Below are 14,779 nucleotides of genomic sequence, written 5' to 3'. Positions count from 1 at the left end.
CTGATTCGATGTTGGTCTGGCTCACCCACTGTCTCGCAAGCCAGAGAGCCGTGTGTTACGCTATGCCAGTAGCTGAACAAAAACTTCGAATAATGTTTATTATCTGTCTGTACATAAAAGGTAACACATGAGTGATGCATTGATTTATCTCACTGCCTCCCTGTTCCCTTCACTCTAGGCAAATACAGAACCGTTATATTGAAAACATATGCCTATCTGTAGCTGTCGAAGAGCCTGCATGCTACGCACGTCGACGTTGTCTCAACACAGCCACCGCAAGTGCTCGGGTAGGCTGCCGTCCTGCACCTGAAGCTGATTTGAAACGATAATTAGATCGAGACTCTACGCTGCCGACAGGCGTTTATATACATCAACGGGGACAGTTGAAAATGTGTGCCCCGACCGGGACTCGAACCCGGGATCTCCTGCTTACATGGCAGACGCTCTATCCATCTGAGCCACCGAGGGCACAGACGATAGTGCGACTGCAAGGATTTATTCCTTGCACGCTCCCCGTGACCCACATTCCCAACTTAATGTCCACACACCACATTCGTAGTGCCCCTGCCCGTTACACTCAGCGGTCTAAGGCACTGCAGTGATGGACTGTGCGGCTGGTCCCGGCGGAGGTTCGAGTCCTCCCTCGGGCATGGGTGTGTGTGTGTTTGTCCTTAGGATACTTTAGGTTAAGTAGTGTGTAGGCTTAGAGACTGATGACCTTAGCAGTTAAGTCCCATAAGATTTCACACACATTTGAACAACGTTACACTCATTACTCGCGGTCGACAATCTAACCGAGTGCCGTAAGAGTTGGGGCAATATGTGTGCATCCAGGACAGAAGGAGGAGGTCATTGGCCGGTTAACCTTAACTATATGAAGGTGGTATCTGTTCTTTCGGACATGTCCGAAACAACAGATGCCACCTTCATATATTGAAGCCGATGTTTTTATTCTAGTGGGCGACTTGTTCCACTGCATGACCTTGTCCTTAATAGGTAAAATATTACAGACAGGCACAATATAACATATGAGATTAAACAGGTAAATGAAACAACGGTATTTATGCAACGTACAATGTTTTTGACAGGGGAAGTGAAACTACAGTATCTGGATAAAGCAGATTGGATAAGCGGGAATATGTTTGCTAATTTCCATTATTTAAATCTAGTTCCCCTCCTTTCCTTTGCGGATGTTGTATAAGACTTCATGTTGCACCTTCATAGCAATATATATTTATCTTTGCACCTGAAGATAGCGTAACAGCTGAAAATCGGTTTGTAAAATAATAAACACTGCAGATTATTACGCCGGCGTCGTGTGTTGTTCATTCATAACTTACGATTTATCTGGATTGGAGTCTGAATATAAGGCTTTGTACGATTCGTTGTTGGAAGCTATCCCCCACAAAACCTGTCACTACGAATAAGAGCTGGTTCTGATTCCAGTACGTGTTAGTAAAGCCGGGGATGATTTATAAAAGAGAAACCAAATACGAAAACCTGAACAATACGAAGATAGCTGACAAAGTGAAAACAAACAATCGATATGGAAAGGGACTGATAATCTGAAGCAGTTTTATGGAGTGGCCGAAACACGAGAACCAACTTCTATTACGTAGAATGTGAGTTACGCTGAACGAAGTTATTTTCGGCTGAGGCACTCGGTTTGGAATAGATTGATTGACCGCAGCCGATATAGAATTTATGGAAAGAATGGCGAGTTGAATAGAATTACATGAAATGCTGCTGTCAGTCGCGATTTTTTTATTATTTTACTTTCTGTACAACGCATTTCGCTATATAATTGCCATTACCAAGCGCTTTATTCGTGTGCTATGATAGTTTGAGGCGTGATAGTTGCGATGTGTGGGCTGCTGCATTATTGTAGTAACTTTACTATAATACGGTAGAACAATGCGCAATGTTGGTATTACTGCAGTATCTTTTCCATTAGACAAATCTCCGTTATCTATAGAATGTACGTAGTCTAGGCGAAGTGGCTTACGGAAATAATGTGGCCATTTTGGAAACGAAATTCTTTCATTACATATTTCATCCTCAGGCCACACAAATGGTACGGTAACCAGTTTGGCTTCTTAGTAAGTTGTCCTCAGATGAAAGAAGAAAGAAAAAAAAAAAGAGACAGTAAATATTTGTTTCATGTGTGTAAATACTGCTACTTCCTCGTCCCCTCCTCCTGCTCCGTCCCACCTTCTTGTTTCGATTTTATGATTGAGTTTCAGACCGAACGAGGTGGCGCAGTGGTTAGCACACTAGACTCACATTCGGGAGGACGACGGTTCAATCCCGGCTCCGGCCATCCTGATTTAGGTTTTCCGTGATTTCCCTAAATCGCTTCAGGTAAATGCCGGGATGGTTCCTTTGAAAGGGCACGGCCGATTTCCTTCCCTCACCCGAGCTCGCGCTCCGTCTCTAATGATCTCGTTGTCGACGGGACGTTAAACACTAATATCCTCCCTTGATTGAGTTTTCTGGTTTTTACTTTCCCCCTTTTCCTTTCTTTCAAACAGAGCATCGAATGACGACTTGCTGAGAAGCGAACCGCTTGCTACAGAATGTGTGTGACCTGGGGTTGAAATTTAAATGGTTCAAATGGCTCTGAGCACTATGGGACTTAACAGCTATGGTCATCAGTCCCCTAGAACTTAGAACTACTTAAACCTAACTAACCTAAGGACAGCACACAACACCCAGCCATCACGAGGCAGAGAAAATCCCTGACCCCGCCGGGAATCGAACCCGGGAACCCGGGCGTGGGAAGCGAGAACGCTACCGCACGACCACGAGATGCGGGCTTGAAATTTAAATAAACGAATTATGTTTGTTTAAATGTTACTGGGTTTCTAGCTTCACCACAGATTGCAAGAGTGAACACACCCGTCAGCTCACGTTGAAGGTGAGAAGAAGTTCTTATTGAAACAGTGCAGAGCGTCCATGAAAAGAGATTACATGACCTATCGAGCGATACCGTTACTGTACTGCAGGAAGATAGTGTTCTGATATGTCGCATGTACGTCTTCTCAGGGAAAGCCATGAACTGTCGTTGAAACATAATTAATACGCTTAGCTTTATTTCCTTTAGACACAATCACAGAATATGATTAAAATCATACTGATTTCCGCCATATATTGGACAGGTTGTCCTGCCTCGGGCATGGATGTGTGTGATGTCCTTAGGTTGGTTAGGTTTAAGTAGTTGTAAGTGTAGGGGACTGGTGACCTCAGATGTTAAGTCCCATAGTGCATAGAACCATTTTTTGGACATCTTCCAAATTCCGTAAGTGCAAAGCATTCTGTGTACGCTTTGTTCGCCGTTAGCTGACTGCTGTAACAGTGAGGATCATGTGTACTGTAATTTTTACACTAAGTCATATGTAAGCAGAACTGGAATTTTTTTTACAGATTTAAATATTTTATTGTATTATTTCCACCTTGATAATTTGGAAACGACGAAACTGGAAAAGATGGTAATGATTTCTGCAGTTGTATCTAAAATCAATAAACGGAAGTAAATAATACATCAGTCAATTTTCTCCACAGATAAAATGCAGTATTTTCCAAGGACGTAGATAAACAGAACATATAACAGAATGAGCTGCGTTGCAAATGTTACGTCTAGATATGAACTTCAAGTAAGCTGTCTAGATGCTGCGTGGAACTTTTAGTCCACTACCGATTTCCGTCTTTATATTAAACGATTTTCAAGTAGTTCTGAAAACTTCTATAAGTATTGTCGGTACTTACACATATGTAAACCCTGTTTTTCATCTTCTATTATATACACGTATTATGTGTCATATTTATGGCATTTTTCAGAGCCACTCGAAAATAACCCAATACCAAGCCCGAAACCGTAAGTAGACTAAATGAAGTTCTACAAAGCAATTGGAGGGACTTTTCATTGATTAAACAAACAATTACAGAAGCAGCACATTGAAAAATTAACAGATATTAATCACTCCCTTCGAAAATCTATACCGGTCTCATTGGAGCGCTGTAAGTGGCGTGGAACAGTAGAATCGGTACCAGGCGGTCATGCGAACATCCGTCGCTGATATCGTGGCAGTGAACTGGCATCTGTGTGCCACCCGGTTGCACGGAATGAATGCAGCAAGGCGGACGACGCGCGTGCGTGACAGCATGGAAGAGGGCAGCTGTCGTCATTGGATTCACCGTGGGTGAAGCTGCCCGGAGTTGCTGTAGCGACGTCCACTGACCAATGTCTCTGCAAGGAATGTTGAACTACTCTCAGCCTTCCAAGTTTGCGTAAAGCTACGGTGGTGGCACGGGGATCCTAACCGAGAGGTACTGCACGCGACTGTCGCGCGTGTCAGTGACGGTCTGGTTCGGATGGCTCTGAGCACTACGGGACAACATCTGAGGTCATCAGTCCACTAGAACTTAGAACTACTTAAACCAAACTAACCTAAGGACGTCGCACACATCCATGCCCGAGGCAGGATTCGAACCTGCGACCGTAGCTGTCGCACGGTTCCAGACTGAAGCGCCTAGAACCGCTCGGCCACAACGGCCGGCAATGACAGTCTGTTCAAGTAATTGACTGTGTCGGTGATTGCAAGTGCAGCTGAACCCCGACATTCGCAGTGAGTAACTCGCACAAAGTCGTCGATCAGAGCGGCACACAACGGTGCAACGCAAGAAGTGGGCGGCGGCTGACTGCAGGGATCTGTAGCCCCAGCTCTGCCGCTCTTGATATGGTTCAAGCTTTGTACTCTCCGACTGCGCAGTGAACCGTTTAATTCGCAATATGTGGTGGGTATAGTTCAGCGTTTGTTCTGCATTGCGACGTTTTTTTTTTTTTTTTTAGTTTTTCTTGTAGCAAGACTTAGGGACACCCGTTCAGACTGCATTCGGCAATTCGGCACGAATGAGGTTTGTTTATTCAGCATACTCGTTGACGAAGCCTTGCCCTTCCTATTAAATCTTCTACCCTCCGCCACAGAGTGTAAGGTGGCTTGCGGAGTGTAGATGTAGATGAGCATAATGTGAATACACCCATGGTGAAATTGATTCCATATTCCTAAATTTCCAGAAGTCTTTTGACTCCGTTCCTCACAAGAGACTTACAGTCAAATTGTGTGTCTACCGAGTATCGCTTCAGCTGTGATACTGGATCCGTGATATCCACGCAGAAAAGTCACAGTACGTAGTAATCGACGGAAAATAATCGTGGAAAATAGAAGATATATGCGACATTCCCCAAGGAAGCGTTACAGGGTCTCTGCTGTTCCTAATCTACACAAACGATGATGTTTACGGTCTAGTAACACCAGAATATCGAAACCAATTCAAAAGTGACTTTGACATGACATCTGAATGGTGCGAAAAGTGCCAATTATCTTTCAGTATAAAAATAAAGCCTTAAAAATTTCGATTACAGCATAAATACCACAAATCTAAAGGCAGTCAATTCAACTAAATACTTAACAATTATAATTCCGGAAACTTAAATTGGAATGACTACTAGATAATGTCGATGTGAAGGCAAACCAACGTTTTAATTGCAGATTTAGAAGATGCTACACCACTACGGTTGTTCTTAATCTGCTAAAGTTTTTCTGTGCTGTATGGAATTGTTAGCAGACAGGATTGACGGAGGACGTAATTCAAAGAACGGGAACAAAATTTCAGTCACAAACTTTCTCCTTTAATTGTGAAAATATTTTATTGTTCCCAACCTACATTGTGAGAAATTATCATCATAATAAAAGAAGAGAAATCGGAGCTCGTACAGAAAGATTTAGGTGTTTAGTTTTCCCACACGATGTTGTAGAGTGGAACGCTAGAGAAATAGCCGGAAGGTGGTCGAAGAAGCCTCTGCCAGACATTTAAGTGTGAATTGCAGAGTAGTCGTGTAGATGTAAAAGGTGACAGGAACCGAGTTCACAGGCCCGCACGCATGAACTACTGGCTCGACGGTCACTCAGGCACGCTGTCGTACCTCGCCTGGCCAGCTAACCTCAAACCCAGAGAAAATGTCTGGGGCTGTTCGCGACGTCGGGTCACACACGGCACTCAACATTCCCGTAAATTGGTAGCTGCATAGTGTTTGGGCACCACTGAGTGGATTCAGCTGCATGTGGCGTACGTGAAGAGACTTACGGACTCTCTTCCTTTCAGAATTATCGAGGCTATAGCGTCGTATCTCCTGTGGCGTGACATTATGTCTGGCGTGGTTAGTTTCGCAAACTAATGTCCTCAGTCTCATAATTCACAGAGTGTCTCCGTTCAGACCCGATAACATTCCTCCATCCGTAATTCTTTAAAAGATCGGACATCCACGTATAAAACGTCGTAGTCTGGGTAATTTGCACTCTGTTTTAGAGAAGCTAGTTTTTCATGCTTGTTTGTGCCGTTTCCTGATCTACCTCCCGTACAATGTCATAATTCTACAGGTACGTTCACTGCTATATGCCGTTACCGTGTAGCGAATAGAGATAGTAACAAATCCACAAAAATGATAAAAAAGGATGTACGTATCTAAATTTTTCTGGTTTTCATGGAGAACAATCAAGAATAACACTAATCACAATGGAAATGGGGTGGTAACAAAGTTGGCGAGCGAGGTCGAACTCAGGAACGGTTAAGGTTGAAATGACTGTCGAATAAAAATTCTACATACATACTTCGCAAGCCACCGCACGGTACGTGACGGAGGGTACCCTGTACCACAGCTGGTCATTTCCTTTCCTGTTCCACTGATAGGTATAGCGAGGGAAAATCACTAATTTCTCGTATCTTACCTTCGTGGTCCGTACGGGAAATGTATGTTTGTGGTCGTAGGAGTGTTCTGCAGTCAGCTTCAAATGCTGGTCAGCTAAATTTTCTCAGTAGTGTTCTTCGAAATGACCTCCCGAAGCATATCGGCAACATTTCCATGCTGATCGAACCTACCGGTAACAAATCTAGCAGCTCGCCTCTGAATTGCTTCGACGTCTTCTTTCAATCTGACGTGGTGCGGATCCCAAGCAGTACTCAAGAATGGGTCGCACCAGTGTCCTATATGCGGTCTCCTCTACAGGTGAACCACTCTTTCCTAAAATTCTCCCAGTAAACCGAAGTCGACCATTCGCCTTCCCCACCACAATACTCACACGGTCGCTCCATTTGATATCGCTTTGAAACATTACGCCGATGTACTTAAACGACGTGACTGTGTCAAGCAGGACACTACTGGTGGTGTATCCGACCACTACGGTTTGTTTTTCTACTCATCCGCATTAACTTACATTTTTCTACGATAAGAGCCAGATGCCAATCATCACACCAACTAGATATTTTGTCTAGGTCATCTTGTATCGACCTACACTCACGTACCTTCGACACCTTCCTGTACACCACGGCATCATCAGCGAACAACCGCAGATTGCTACCCACCCTGTCTGCCAGGTCATTTATGTGTATAGAAAGTAGCAGCGGTCCTATCACAAGACGTGCCGGGGCACCCTTCATGCTACACCTATCTCCGATAAACACCCGCCGACGAGGACAACGTATTGCATTGTATTACTTCAGAAGACTTCGATCCAGTCACATATCTGGGAGCCACGTACCTACGTTAACAGTCCACAGTGAGGTACCGTGTCGATTGTTTTTCGGAAATCTAGGAAGATTCTTTATATCTACTTATTAAGTTCATTCTGAATGTATACATATAATAAGTGTGTGTGTGTGTGTGTGTGTGTGTATGTGTGTGTATGTATGTATGTATCTTACACATCTGCTAGATCACTGGGCTGATTTGAGCCAGACTTGGTACACATTTATCTTACTGTCTAGAAATAATAGCTGTTGGAAGTAAGAACGACATATCTATTAAAGGGGTGGGGGTGAAAAAGCAGAGAGCCCCACGATATGCGAATGTCCATACTTTCGTTACGCAGTATTTGACAATGACGGCACTAAGAGACTTGCTATACACTTTACATACAATTTCAAACCTTTACGAAACTTTTACTCGCTGGCCACTCCCACAAAATGACGAAAGGAAAAAAGTTTATCGCTTACTAAATTTTCGTTGTCCATGCAGTAAAACTGACACATGAAGCATGAAGTTCCAATTTATTAATTCTTTTCTACTAACTTTGTTCTCGACACATTTTGCAAACAGCATTCAAGTCTATCACTGAATGAATCAGAAAAATTATGTCATTTTGCTACTCATAGTTCAGGAGATACGTGGAAAACTGTCGCATCATGCGTGACGCTTTAATTTATTACGTCTATTACTAGTCATACAGTATCCACATAGAACACTGGGTGCACCAGCACAATTGTATCATTGTACAGCACGTAGTTCAGCAGATATGATGTCGCAGAGATACAGGTGACATATACGTACAAATACAGAAGGATGTAGGTTGCAGTAGGTACTGGGAGATGAAGAAGCTTGCACAGGATAGAGTAGCATGGAGAGCTGCATCAAACCAGTCTCAGGACTGAGGATCACAACAACAACAACGTGTTAAATATACGTGAAATATAATTCACATGTGCTTACGTGGGGAAAGGTACGGTAAAAAGCTCATCCTGAACTCGTGGAACGATTTCGACCAAATTTGGTAAACATATTAGTTTTACGAAGAGACAGGCAGAGAGAGGGGAGAAGAGGATACGGACAAAGAGAGGGGGATAGAGGAGATGGACTAATAGAAAAGCCGAATAAATACATAATGGGGCAATACTGGGTACACAGTTAGTTAGTAGTAAATGAAACGTCATCCTTCACACTTACTTTTTACTGTGTGAACAGTGAAAATGTAGTAAGCGGTAAACATTTTTCTTTTTATTGTTTTGTGGGTGGCGTCCTTGAGAAAAGTTTAGAAAAGGTTTGAAATTGTGTGTGAAGTTTGTTGGATGAAGTGCTCTCATTCGCAGATACTGTATGAATTCAGTTTGGGAAATGCGCGCCGTGACTGACACGGCCTCAGGATGTAAATACAGTTTTTTGCTTTAATACTTGACATACTGTGTGAATCCTTTAATGTAAGAAAATACTTAATAATGAGTACATCGTGACACCATTTTAAATTTTTGTGTTCGGCCAATAACTGTATGCAGTACCAAAACCGAGGTGCAACTGAAACTGTCTGATTTTATTCGTTTAGTAATACAGATTTGCTCGCTTTCACAGATCAGAACGCCGGGAGAAAGTGAACCGTGCGTCGTTATCGTCTGAGAACTCGAGAGTCAAGAGGGTGGGTGACGACTGGACTGTGTGGGTGGCAGCGCCCCGAATGGCTCAGATTAATTACTGGTGGACCGGTGACGACTCCTCGGTATTATGAGAAGAGATTCTGTGGGTGGGCGGGGGGCTGGAGGGGAGAGCGAGGGGGTTGTTTACAGCGGAGGCGCCCCCGCACGGCGGCTTAACTGGGACAAACTGAACAGGGCTCTCCCGAAAGGTCATCGGGCACTGCGAGCGGCGACGGCGACGGCGGCAGCGGCAATGCATCCCCCTGGCTGCCGCTGGAGCCCCTGCCCGGGCCGGGCCGCCCACGCCGCGCCGCGCCGCGCCGCGCCGCGCCGCGCCGTGGGAGAGGGCCGAGGGCCCACGGCGAAGCGGCGCCCCAGCCAGCACCGTGGCGCCATGCGCGGCCCTAAACTTGGAGCCATCCGTCGCGTAGCCGACGCTATCGGCACTGCGCCTGCAGCAGTAGGTGGAGGTGCCGCAGCCGGGCTCTAGGTCAGGAATACCGGACTCTCAATAACACCGACCAGCTTCAAATGCGCACACGTTAGGTTATATCGACTGAAGCAAACACTTTTGTCCATCCTCCCAATATGTGTTTTGGAGGTCATATCTCAATTATCGAGAGCACTTATTTAAAGTAATAAGTCAGGCTGTTAATAGATACGATCTTTATTGGCAACTTGTGTCATTGTATTTCGGTGGCCATATGCTAAGCGGCAGAGTAAAGGGCTTTCACAATACACAACTTTTTATCGTCTGGAGACGACTGCGATTTTTCTTTTATTTCGACACGAACTCAATTTCCTTTGCAGAAGACTGCCTCCAGTAGTACGAAACTACCGCGCACACACATACAAATTTAAAAATTAAAATGGTTTAACAGGCGTAGTGTATTATTGTCGCTTTTTGTAGTCAACGCCAGATCACGATATTTATTTGTTTATTGTCAGATTATAGACCTTTAACTGAAATTTTAAAACAGGTCGTACGTCTTACTATTTTAGGTTTTCACCTTTTCGCAGTTTTCTTTTCTTTTGTTTCGTCTACAACATTACAAAGAATAGTACTTTCAAAAATAACTATTGAAGATTGAAATTTTGTTGTTTCTTTTTAAGAAAGAGGTGATAGGATAGAGCAGAGATTTGTTAGTGCCATCTGCAATTGTGACTGACAGTGCATACCTACGAATGGTTTCTTCGAGCTGTTGACCGCCAATCACACACACACACACACACACACACACACACACACACACACACACACACAGATAACGATAGCGGAAGGGTTTCTATTTACTTTCATTTTCGGTTCTTCTTCTTTTAATTTCCTGTTAGGCCAATTGCGCTTTAATTTCCTGTTACGCCAATTGTGCATGTTACCGTTCCCATCTTTTGCTCGATATACCAAGCTCTCTTTTTTCCTGTCGATTCAAAGTTCTTTATCTGACGGGGTAGTCTGTCCGTACCAAATTTTTTGTAAACGTTCATCCGTTTTTTCATCTAGTTTTATTTCACACTCCAGATTTTCAGCTTCTTTCAAATGTCTTCAATTTGTATTTTATCTATTTTACTTCCATTCACTGCTCTAAGAAACCTCATTTGTAGTTCTTGTATTTCTTTGTTTTTATTCAACCATGATGCATTTCAGTATAATGACAATGGCGATGCGACTCTCTTATAAATCTCCTTCTTGTTTCCTTCCGTATTTTATGGTTGAAAGTTCTGTTAATCGTTACACAGATTCTTTTCAATTTAATCTGCTTAGCTTCTTCGTATTCACACAGTACTATACATCCAAGGCAGTTAAATGTAAATGTTCTACTGCTGTTTCGTCAACTACTTCTTACTTCTCACAGGGTAATTTCTACAAAATGCTATGGACTTAGATTTGGCACAAGATATTATTATATTATGTTCTTTACCTATTTTATTTAGTTCATAATTCCGTTTTGTATATCATCTCTTGCAAAAATCAGAGTAAGATCTTCAGCGTATAGGAGTGCTTTTATCTTTGCCATACTGCGAAGTTGTGCCCCAGCGTTTGTCCTAGAGTTCCATCTGCTAACGGCTCGTCAATGAAAATATTGAAAGCTTAGGAAATAAACTACAGCTTTCTCTCACCGCTTTCTTTCTATCGGCTCTGTAGACAGGATGTTTATTTTACCTGAAGACATTGAAATGTCTCGAAAACCACACATCTGATCAAAAAAAACTTATAACTACAATTTGCTTGTCTCGGTGTGGGACATCCAGCGATACCACACCAGACCCTCCCACCCCACCGCGGCACGTGCTTGAGTGGCGGGGGCAACTTTGAAATCTTCAAAGCTCGAAGCGAACGCTGTTCTACTTTTCTAATTACAATAAGTGTTCAAAGGCAGTACCGCCAACTTCAATAGACTTAGTGATCCGCTTTTCAAACGACCGTACACACTACGCAGGAAGGAAGCGTATCTGCGGGATTGTCAGCACAGGTGTTTCTGAAGCTGTCGATCGTATCTTCACGGCCTGCTGGCACTTGCTGTTACACCTTACCTTTTAAATCTTCCCGCAGAAAGAACCCCAGCGACGTAAAATCCGTCGACCTCACGGGCCAATTAACAGGGCCATCTCTGCCGATTCATCGACAATTGTAAACACGGTCTAATGTCTCCCGTGCTTAAATTGGGCAATGCGCTGGGTAGTCGTAATGCTGAAACCACATCCGTTGTCAAACGTCCAGGGGAACATTCTACAGTAGCACCGGTATCCTTGTTCCAGAAACGTTCGATATTTGCGTACATTCAACGTGCTGTCGATGAAATACGAACCAATGAATTTGTTCCTCATGATACCACACCATACGCTAACCGACCAAGGACGTTGATGGTCAACTTCCCATAACCATAGGGGACTGTCTACACTCCAGTAATGCTTGTTATGCCGGTTAACGCTACCATGGTTTGTGAATTTAGACTCGTCGAAAAATTGTACCTCGACAAAGAAAGTGGGGCGTCATTTGCATTTATGTATGTGCCCATTCGCAAAACACTACCCGGTTATGGAAAACGGCTCCATGAAGTTCTTGATGAAGTGACACGTGGTGTGGGTGATTCTTATGACGGTGAATATTGTGACAATACCGCGGACATGCCGGCCTCGCGGTGTAATTGCCAGGCGCTTCTCCGTGTCTCGTGGTGTGCTGCCGCTAGTACAGTTGTTTAGTTAGCGTCTGCTGTAACACGTTCTCTTCGTTTCCTTTTCCCATTTTGTACGCTGCCATCAGACGTGAAGCCGTTCACAATCTTGTAGAAGAACAAACGAGAGCGAGCTTTCTCTGGACAACGCTCGGCATACAAGGCAACAGCAGCCTCAACATTTCTCCTAATTTTCCGTAAATCAGGATTATTTCAATTTTTTCTTATGTGGTTGTAACATTCATCGTTCACTTGCACGTTTGTTATCCAAATCATGGGCAGCTGTGTAGGCAATAAACACTGCGCAAGTATTGTAATGTTTGGAGCCGCTATCTGTCGTACGTCTGCACGACACGTCAGCTCCAGTCGCAATGTATTGCCTGCTGTGATGTGTCGTAATTCGCTACACGGCCACAGTGGTGCGTCGAGTAGCCCGTGTTCGATATGTCGGAGGAATACAACGCTGCAAACGAGGTTTTGAAATACTGGTCTGCCCTACCCTGCCAGGATGAAGATGGTGTCCGAAGTGCCACTGGATATTTAAGGGCCATAGAGTAGCATGTCGTAAATTAAGATTGTGTGCACATTTCTATCCCTACGATAACAGCACCATCTGTGGCGAAACGAAGAAACCGCCATAGAACCGTAATCTGCAATGAAAAAGGGAGGTTCCCACTGGAGATTTAGAAGTTCCCCCCCCCCCCCCCCCCGCCCGGCAGCCAGCCACGGTGTGGGGTGGCGGGTCAGTGTGGTATTGTTGGGTGTCCCCCACCGAGACAAACAAATTGGAATTATAATTTTTTTAATCCGATATGTAGTCTTAGGTATATTTTAATGCCTTCGGTTAAAATGAACACCCTGTATATGCCTTCTATATCGAAGACTGCTGATGTTCCGTTATACAGACATTCGATGGCTAATACAAAATGTGAACGGTAACCTCTATGCCACATGATTCCCCACAACTTTTTTCGAACGACATTAGTAAAGGTTTTCTCAAAAGCTATCAAAGCAATATGTATCTCTGTCCTAAAATAAAAACTGCATCAGACGTTCCTTTCTAAATCCGACGTGTTCCTCCTCTAGCAAATATTCTACTATTGTTTTTAGTCTTGTATCAAAAATTCTTGCATAAAGTCTATATATATATATATATATATATATATATATATATATATATATATATATATATATATATATATAGTTTTTTTTCCTTCTTTCTTAAGTATCGATATTATTTTCGCTTTCTTAAAGTTTCTTGAAATATATTTTTGCTTCCAGCACATGTTAAACAGATACAGCAATTTAAAGTGTAGAGGCAATCCTCCATACTTCATTAACTCTGCATTAATTCCATGTAAACCTGTTGCTTTTCGATCTTTTTATGATTTTCAAAGCTGCTGTGGCTTCTTTTATTGTTTCTTCATTTAGGCCCTTTACTTTTGGATCTTTTCCTTTCTTGTCTTCCATCGATACTGCTACTGTGTATAAAATGCATGCAGCATCGTTTAAGCCACTGACAACGGATGGTCATCTACGCAGTAAATGAATATTCGGCATTTGTTACCTAATTGTTTTATAATGATGTACTTTACATGCGACATCTCAGTTGAAATAGAATTTTCAGTCTCTGCATTTACGTCCGAAGAGGGGCATTTCAGACTGTCGAAACCGGCTATCTGCAAAAATAATTGAATGTGTCGGAAAATAAAAAATAAAAACCTCTTAAGTGAAGAAGTATGGCATGGTTAGCTAGGATACCGTGAAGGTTCATTCGCCTAAGTGGAAAACGTCTTCTTCCTTCTCACACAATAGCACACTTCCTTTGTGAAGTAATGGAGTTACGTTTTAAGTGTTATCTGTCGAGTCTAGCTGACTGCAGCGAGTGTGTGTACGAGTGTGACGTCACGTACTTGTTGTGTGACGAGGAGAGAAGGGAGGGGCTGCAAGCTGGTGCCGGCACTCTGCCCACTACTCGAGTGTAGCAGCAAGGGGAGCTCGACGCCCCCACCCAGCACACTGCCACAGGCCCTCAGTCCCTGGGTCACTTCGTACTGGCTTGTAATCTACTCCACAACACTGATGCAACGTCAGCTGTGTAGGGACTTCGTGCCGCCATCTCTGCATCGTTTGCCGCTCGAATACTGGCTGTGAAATTTCTTTCCGCCCCCAGGATTCGAACCGGCTACTTCCAGTTGAGGGTCACAGGACGGACGCGGATTAGCTAAGCGGTCGTAGGAGTGTCTGGTAGCTGTGCAGAGGACGTGGGTTCATTTCCCGATAAGAACAGGCGGGAATGGGGTGCAGCCACGTGGGACCAGTTGAGAAGCTACTTGAACAAAAAGCAGCTGGTAAAAGACGTGGAAAGC

General features: G+C 43.7%; 1 non-coding gene across 1 annotated transcript; it reads right to left on the bottom strand.

Moving 5' to 3' along the window:
* Positions 1–394: 394 nt before the first annotated feature.
* On the bottom strand, positions 395–469 carry Trnat-ugu (transfer RNA threonine (anticodon UGU)). Its single transcript has one exon. It is a non-coding gene; the product is annotated as a tRNA-Thr (tRNA).
* Between the last annotated feature and the right edge of the window lie 14,310 nt (positions 470–14,779).

This window comes from Schistocerca nitens, chromosome 8 (assembly GCF_023898315.1).
Source record: "Schistocerca nitens isolate TAMUIC-IGC-003100 chromosome 8, iqSchNite1.1, whole genome shotgun sequence".
Taxonomy (NCBI): domain Eukaryota; kingdom Metazoa; phylum Arthropoda; class Insecta; order Orthoptera; family Acrididae; genus Schistocerca; species Schistocerca nitens.
Note: the sequence above shows the minus strand (reverse complement) of the source record. Positions and strands in the feature narration are given on the sequence as shown.